The sequence below is a fragment of the Silene latifolia genome, chromosome 6 (assembly GCF_048544455.1).
Source record: "Silene latifolia isolate original U9 population chromosome 6, ASM4854445v1, whole genome shotgun sequence".
Taxonomy (NCBI): Eukaryota; Viridiplantae; Streptophyta; class Magnoliopsida; order Caryophyllales; family Caryophyllaceae; genus Silene; species Silene latifolia.
In genome coordinates, this window is record NC_133531.1 from 111,866,076 (window position 1) to 111,874,740 (window position 8,665).

At 42.3% G+C, this 8,665-nt stretch overlaps 1 non-coding gene across 1 annotated transcript; it reads right to left on the reverse strand.

Moving 5' to 3' along the window:
• Positions 1 to 5,040: 5,040 nt before the first annotated feature.
• Positions 5,041 to 5,147, reverse strand: LOC141589262 (small nucleolar RNA R71). Its single transcript, XR_012520210.1, has one exon. It is a non-coding gene; the product is annotated as a small nucleolar RNA R71 (small nucleolar RNA).
• Positions 5,148 to 8,665: the final 3,518 nt, after the last annotated feature.

Sequence of the window (8,665 nt, forward strand, 5' to 3'; positions counted from 1 at the left end):
TATCGGGGATCTACATCAACTGGATCTCTCCCCTATGGTCAAACAAACAAAATCGACGAGATCAAGCTCCTCGAACCAACCCCAAAGAAAACTGAGCGTCCTCAAAGGGTATTCACAAACTTGGGAACAACTTATGCCAGCGCCCTAAAAAGACTCATGGACCAGGGGAAACTACAGCCGATTGGGCCCACTTCGCACCCGTCCGAGTCTTAGAAAACCTGTTTCTAGAATCCCAATGCCTACTGCCAATACCACCCGGGCAAAGGTCATGACACGGAGGCCTACTTTAAATTGAAACACGCCATTCAAGATATGATTGAGAAAGGGGAATTACCTTTACCTCCGCTAATAAAACCAAATAACACGACGAACCCCTTGGGAATCCATGCCATCTCTGATGACGAGCCAACCTTGGATTGCTCACACCTGATCCTACCAATTGATGACGAGGTGAATGCCTTGAAGAAGGATACCCCGGACGGGATATTCGTGTTCAGCGCCGCAAGCATGCTTACCATGTTCCAACATGTTGAAGAAGCCATAGCCAGTCTCTTAGAAAGGATTACCCGACTTGATGACACCTACCACCGATTGATTTTCAACCCACCAATACCACGCCCAAGGGAGGGTCCTCCAAGCACCCAAAACACCCATCACCAGAAAGGATTTATCCCGCGACTATTCTGGCATGCACCTCACAATAATCAACCCCACAAGAACTTCCTCTACAAAAAGTACCCGCCGAGGAATACCCTTCTAAGGTACCCTCGTGATCCCGAAATCAACGGTATCTGGAGAGACGACGCAGAGGATATCTACATTGTTCCAGGAAAGGGCAAACAAGCAAAATAGATCGGTCATCTTACCCGGTCCGGAAGCCCCTACCAAAATCCGAACAATTCAACAACCATTCCAACAACGAATGACCAAGTCGACCCAGACGTGGACACTCAACCCAAGGTTCCTGAAAACTCGATCCTTAAGCAACTGTAAAAGGCGAAGCCGAAATTTCAATTTGGCAACTGATTGCCACATCCTTCGAACATCGGCAGGCTCTGCTACAAGCCTTGAGAAAGTTGACGGTTCCCTCTACCTCCTCTCCTGAAGAAGTGGTAGCAGACATGATAAGGGATGTCCCTGACCTGAGCAACCGGGTCATCTTCTCTGATAAAGATATACCTCTGTTGCCAATCATAATCTAGCCCTATACATCACTGTACAATGTCTCAAGAAGAATGTGCTTATGGTCCTAGTGGATGACAGGTCTGCGGTCAATGTCATTCCCCTCAAGACGGCTCATAAACTGGGTATCAAGAAAGCTGACTTGGTTCCAACTAATCAAGGAGTAAACGCCAATGACGACAGTCATCGTAAAGTCGCGGGACTCATCACCTTAACCCTTGCAATTGGGCTCCTGGAAAGACAAGCCAGTTTTCACATGGTCGATATCGACGCCTCCTTCAACATGCTTCTGGGACGCCCCTGGATTCATGCCGCCAAGACCGTCACCTCAACCCTTCATCAGAAAATCAGGGCTCCTTTCAACGGAAAAACTATCACAATTCCCGCATCCCCGATCAAGGCTATCATAAAGAAGGGAATAGCCTCTCAAGTTATTGAAGAGGACGACAACGAAATGTGGGGATTCCAAATTGTGAATTCCCTAACCGATTAATTAGCATCCTTTGATTGTGAGCCGTTCTCGAACGTCACAGTCAACCGCATTTTGATGCGCCAGGGTTATTTCCCGGGCCTACCTCTCAATCCACTGAAGAGCACCTTGCCTCCCATGAAATAGCCCAAGGTCCCAAACATCCCCTTCAGGCTAGGCTTTGAGCTAACCGATGAAGACATCCAGGAAATGAATATCCTAATACGGATGCGCAAAAAGCACGAAGTTATCCTCCGTCCCTGCCATCTGACTCTCAATGGATACCTCGTCCCTGAGGGAGAATCCGAGCTCTACAACGACTTTCTTGAGCCAATCTATGACTCTGTAGCAAAGGTCAAACACCCGGGCGTAGAAGTTTTTTAAGACTCATACTTCATCCCGACAACACCAAAGCCGTGTCGACCAAATCTGAGTCGACCCCATGCCTGGACGGGTAAGCAATGAGTCTCCTCTTCGGAGAAGACAATATCAAACACCTCGACTATGCGGATAACATCGACATTGCTCTAAAAGACAACTAGTTCGATTCCATTGCCTTAATCTCTGATGCTGACCCAGAGAAAGCTACACAAGGCTGGAGGAAAACTGTCAAGTGGACCGATCGTCAAGGCCGCATTCTCAAGATCACAACTGGAGAAGGCCATATGTTCAAAGAAGCAAGTGAGGATGGGAAGGAGTTTGAGTCTGGGTCGGAGTCAGAGTCTATCTTAGATCCTAGTACTCTTGATGTCCCGGTCAAAGTCCATTTTCCACTGTTTTATTACAAACTTGTTGCTACCTCAGAGGCCGAGTCAACTAGGGTCATCCCCACTCCCGTAGAGGGTAGCAACCTGGAGCTAGTTCTAGGGGCCACCTCCTCTAATTCGCAGCCTTTGACTTGCCCATGAGATGTCTGTCTTATCCGAGCTTTTCGCTCAAGTTGACTTAATGAACACTAAGTTTGCTTACGACTCGTCTCAATCTAATTGCAATGCCATTTTGAACGAATATACGAAATTTGACTTGAGTGACTATACACCTCACCTAGCCAAAGAAATTGACAAACGAGAGAATAGGACACCCATCATTGAGGAGACCGAACTGATATGTTCATTTTATATATACGTTTACCCCTAATTTTAGCGCGGTTTCTATTGATCATCATACTTTAAATAGTATATTTTTGAGCTAATCATGTGTTCTAGATGTATTGTTGTGTTTGTTACGTTTTTATAGGAATCTAAGCATTTAGAGGCTTTTTCCTATCATTTTATACACCAAGTTAACTAAGCTAAACAAGACCAAGTGTTGGACTAAGCATGGAGCATTGGAATGGGTTTTGCATGGAGAAATTGATGGATCAATATGTGTAATTTAAATGTTGCCAACAATCAAAGTCAAAGCCCAATGTTCAAGTCCAAGTCAAGGTGGAAAGCATAAGATTCCAACATGCTTAGGATACTTTTTGGGAGCTCTAAAGATGATAGATGAAGTATTTACCCGGGTGCATTAAGGGGCATTAATCACGTTCTTTGGATTCCTCAACAATTAAGTGAGGAATTAAGTGGAAAATACCCGGAAACACACGAACCCAATCGGGGTGGCCTGTCCCCGATCGGGGTTGCACCCCTCTTGAAATCTTACGTTTCTTCTCCCTCTCCTATAAATAGGAGAGGCATTCCAAGGCTTAGGACATCCAATTTTACGTCTCATTTTACTTTACAATAGCCTTAAGCACTATATTTCTCTCATTAGTTTTCTCATTTTTAGTTTACAAATTATTAAGCTTTCCCTTAGTTTAATCTTTCAACACTTTGTTCTACAAGTTATTGTTCAAGCATTTGTTATTCAAGCATTTGGTTATTATTTGTTTCTTCCATATAAGTTCATCTCTTTAAGGTATTCCTATTTATAGTTTACATTTCTATTTAGTTTATACTTAGTTTATAATTAAGCACTCCATTTAGATTACTTTAGTTTTATTCCTCTTGCATGCTAAATCATTTAGTTCATATAAAACATATAATCATGTTTTTCATTCCTCTTAATATAATTTACAATTTACACTTTAATATGAGTAGCTAAATCTCTTAGTCTAAGGGCTAGGGGAGCCATGCACAAATCAAATATATAACATGATAAAATAGGTTAATAATAATATTGTTCATATTGCTTCTATCACATGTTTGCACCATAATGTTTAATCTTTGTTTAAGGCCTTATTCATAGATTAAGTGTGTTCATTCATTCTAAAAGTCGAGAGGCATGGAATCGAATTAGACAAAGCATGTGTAGTAGGACGACCTAGTCATGGACGAGAGTTTCTCTAGGACCCGGTCTATGGTCGATACTAATGCCGTAAGGTGGGTATCTTTAAGCCTAAGTAATTGACAATGTTATTAGTACCGAATTTATCATAATCATATGTTTACCTTTGCATGTGTAACCCGAACCCCTTAGACTCCCTTTTATTATATATATAATTTACATTACAACCTTTGTTAATCATTAAACAACCAAACCAAACTAAAAACGAAATCGACATTGATAAAAATCTCTCCATAACATTTCACAATGTAATTCCCGTTTCCTTGTGGTTTGACCCCTATTACTACATTTATTTGTGTTTAGGGAATTTATCTTTGCATAGGTACACGATAAGCCTATCAAATTTTGGCGCCGTTGCCGGGGAAACGGTTTTATTGTGTTTTGAATTGTCGATTTTTATCTTGTTTTCTTTTGTCTTGAGGAATACTTGTTCCTTGAGACCGTTACTTATCATTTATCTAGAAATTGTTGTCTTATGTCCAGGTCCTCTCGTCGTGGAGAATTGCTTTCACCGAATTCCGATCCTGAGAAAACCTTTAGGAGAAGACGACGTTTTTGGAAGGAAGTGAAAGAGGCCTCTTCTCCCGTACAAGCCGAAAGTGCTAGAAAGTCTTACTTAGACGATCTAGAAGCCCTTGAAGAGGAGGAGGTTTCAAGTTCATCATCTCCACCACCACCTACTACCAAAAAGATGGTAAAACTATCCGATCACTCAAAGCCCACCGCGGCCATGCTTCCGGCCGGTATCACAACCACTCAAATCACCGCGCCGGACTTCGAGATCAAACCGGTTTTCATTAGCCTTGTGGAGAGGAAGCAATTTGGGGGAAGTCCTTTAGAGGATCCCAATTTGCATGTACAAAATTTTTGTGACTATTGCTCCATGATCCGTTAAACGGCCGTCACTCAAGCCCAAATTAGGGAAATACTTTTCCCTTTCTCTTTGAAGTACAAGGCCAAGCTTTGGATCAATAGCCTTGAGCACCGCCATGGGAATCAACAATTGGGAGACTTTGGCTCTAGCCTTCTATCAAAAGTTTTTTCCACCGGAGAAAACTCAAACTTTGAGGAGCCAAATCACCGGATTCCATCAACAAGCTCTTGAGAGCTTATATGAGGCTTGGGAGAGGTACAAAGAGCTTCAAATACAATGCCCACATCATGGGTTAGATGATTGGTTTCTAGCAATAGCATTCTACAATGGATGTTGTGCCGAGTCCCGAAGGATTCTTGATTCCGCCAACAATGGGGGGTTTGATCAAATTGACACCGACCTTGCTCATGCCACGATCGAATCTATGGCGGTCCATGATGCACAATATGTCAATTCCCGAGTTATGCCATCCAAAGGTAAAGAAGAATCCTCCAACAACTCCGTTTTTCTAGCTCAAATTGCCTTACTCCAACAACAATTGGCGGAAAGAGATGCTAAAGATTCCGTTCAACAACTCAATGCCGTGTCTTCAACAAGCCAAATCGTTGTTTGTGATGGTTGCGGAGGTGCGGCTCATTATGCCGCTCATTGCCGAGCTCCTATCGAAGAGGTAAATGCTTGGGAAAATGCACGCGGTGCCCTTGAAGTTTCGATTTTTGCCCGAAATACCCAATTTTTTGTTCCGAAAAACTTAAAGAGGCTATAACCCGTGTCTACGAGTTCAGAAAGTGATAATTTTTTTTTGAATCGATTATCTTTCCGAGAACTACGATTTGAAAAAAAAAATTGTCGTATTTGGATCCCGTGGCTAAGAGTTTTTGTACGTCAAAGTTTTTTTTACCGAACAAACTTTGAGTGACCATCTCTCTTTGTCACGAATTCCAAACGCGACGATTTTTTTTTTCAAGTCGTAGTTCTCAAAAAGATAATCAATTTGAAAAATAAATCGTCACTTTCTGAGCTCGTAAACACGACTTATTGCCTCCCAAAGTTTTCCGGATAAAAAAATTGGGTATTTCGGGCAAAACATCAAAGTTCAAGGGCACCGCGTGCATTTTTCGTAAATGCTTTTCAAGCTTTTAGATAAAGTTCATATCCACCGGGTTCATTTTCCAATACTTATAACCCGAATACAAAATTTCATTCGAACTTGTCTTACACTAGCAACAATGTGCTTAACCCTCAACCTCCACCACAACAAAATGCCTATGTCCCTCAACAACAAAAGTATATCCCCCCACCGGGTTATCAAAATCAACAAAGGCCCCCACAAAACAATTACCAACAAAATCCACCACAAAATGCTCAACAAAACAATCAAGGAGTTGGTAAGCTCGAGGGCATGATAGTCCAAATGCAAAGGGAATTATTGGCTCAAATTCAAAAGAATGATCAAGCTCATAGTGCCGCGGTCAAGATGTTGGAACAACAAGTGGCTCAATTAGCCGCTTCTAACTCTCAAAGGAAAAACGGTCAACTACCTCCCCAAGGTGAGCAACCACATGAGACCGTCAATTCTATCTCATTGAGAAGCGGTACAAGCTATGATGGGCCATCCATGACTTTGGATGATGAGGTGGTTGTTAAAAAGGCCAAGCTTGGGGGAAATGATAAAAAGAAGGCTAGTGAAGAGCCTCTTGTTAAGGATCGTGTGCCATTTCCTCATCGATTGTTAATGCTAAAGAGGAAGAGCAAGCTTGATGCCAAGAATGTTGAGTCCCCCATGCCCAAAGAAAGCAACGAGGAGGTTGTTGAAGAAGTCTCTCCTAATGCTAAGGAGAGTGATGCCGTTTCAAAGAAGGTGAGTGTTCCCAATGAGAACGAGAAAGTGAAATATGTGGAGGATGCTCCTCCCAAAGAAGTTGTTCAAGTACCATTTCCCCATCGCCTAGCAAAGCACAAGAAAGAAGGTAAGTTCGGTAAGTTCATGGAAATGTGTAAGAATTTACAAGTCACCATCCCGTTTATGGTATTGCTTACCCAAGTCCCTTCTTATTCAAAGTTTATGAAGGAGATTCTCTCAAAGAAGCGATCCTTCAATGAGGTTGAGACTATTGCTTTCACCGAAGAGTGTAGTGCACTCTTACAAAATAAGTCTCCCCCGAAACTAAAGGACCCCGGTAGCTATTCTATTCCTTGCACTATAGGCACATATACCATTGATAAGGCCATTTGCGACCTAGGTGCTAGTGTGAGTGTCATGCCCTACTCCCTTTGTGAAAAACTTAACATGGGTGCTTTAAAATGCACAAGTATCACATTGCAAATGGCGGACCGTTCTTTAAAGCGACCCTTAGGTGTCTTAGAAGATGTACCCGTCAAAGTTGGTAATTTTTTCATACCCGTGAACTTCCTCATACTTGATATGGCCGAGGACTCACAAACCCCAATTATATTGGGTAGGCCATTTTTACGCACCGCGGGTGCGCTAATCGATGTGAAAAATGGGAGGTTGACGTTGGAAGTGGGTGATAACCGAGTTTTCTTTAGCAAAAACAACACCATTAGAGAGGTTAGAGATAGAGAGAGAAAAAAGCTGCGAAAATCCAAAAAAGAACCCTAGATTTCAGCAATGACGGCTGCAAAATCCCCATCGAAAAATTCACCAAAAAATTCATCAAAAAATCATAAAAATTCAGAAACTGTCTGTACTAATAAATTTGATCTTCTTTCTCATGCTAGTAATGAAGAATTTCCAGCTCTAACCAAAACAATCCAAGGTCCTACAAGTGCGGATGTTCTTAAGGAGAAACCCGTTCATGAAGTTGTCGGAATTCCTGCGTTGAATCTTGAGGTCTTGGTAGAAGATGAAACAGAGGAGGCAGAGGATAGCAAGAACGTCACGTCTTTGCCAGTTATTGAAGAGGAGCCCTCTGGTTTACTTTAATTTTCTGCTGAGGAGGTGAAGGTGGAGCTTGATTACTGGAAGAACTCTGTATATTGCTTTATCCTAGGAGCTAACCCTCCCTGGGATATTGTTGAAGGCTACATCAGGAGGCTATGGATTAATCATAAGGTAGATAAACTCTCCTTCTTGCCTAATGGGGTTTTCATGGTACGCTTTCTTTCCAAGGCTGCTAAAGATGCTGTCTTAAGGCAAGGACACTTTCTTTTTGATAATAAGCCCCTCATAGTTAAGCCTTGGACCCCTGATGTTGAACTTGTTAAACATGAAGTTAAATCTGTACCTGTGTGGGTCAAGTTACATAAACTCCCTCTGAAATTCTGGGGTAAAGGTCTTCCTCGTATCTCCGGTCTTATTGGGAAGTTTATCAAATGTGATTTGGCTACAGAGGATAAAACCAGGATTTGGTATGCTAGGGTTATGATTGAGTTAATGATTGGAGACCCTCTCCCTGACAAAGTTAAGTTTTTAGATGAACATGGTGATCTTGTTATTATTGAAGTTGAGTTTGAATGGAAGCTTGTGGTGTGAGGTGGATGTAAAGGTATTGGGTATGCTACTGCTGAGTGTAGGAGAACTAAGAAAACACAAGCAGTGGTGCCTAATACTAAAAAACCTGCTGCAAAAGCTTGGAAACCTATGACCCAGTCTACTGAGAATGTTCAGAAAGATAAACCTGTTAAGACTCCAGTCCATTCTCCCTCTGCTGTGGTTGTAGCAGCAGCTACTCCAGTTGAAACACAACTTCAAACACTTGTGGTTTGGTATTCCTCTGGGATCTATTCTATGGGGCCTGCTCCTGCTCCTGCCAAGGCTACTGCAATAGGGAGACTTAGTAGACAAGATA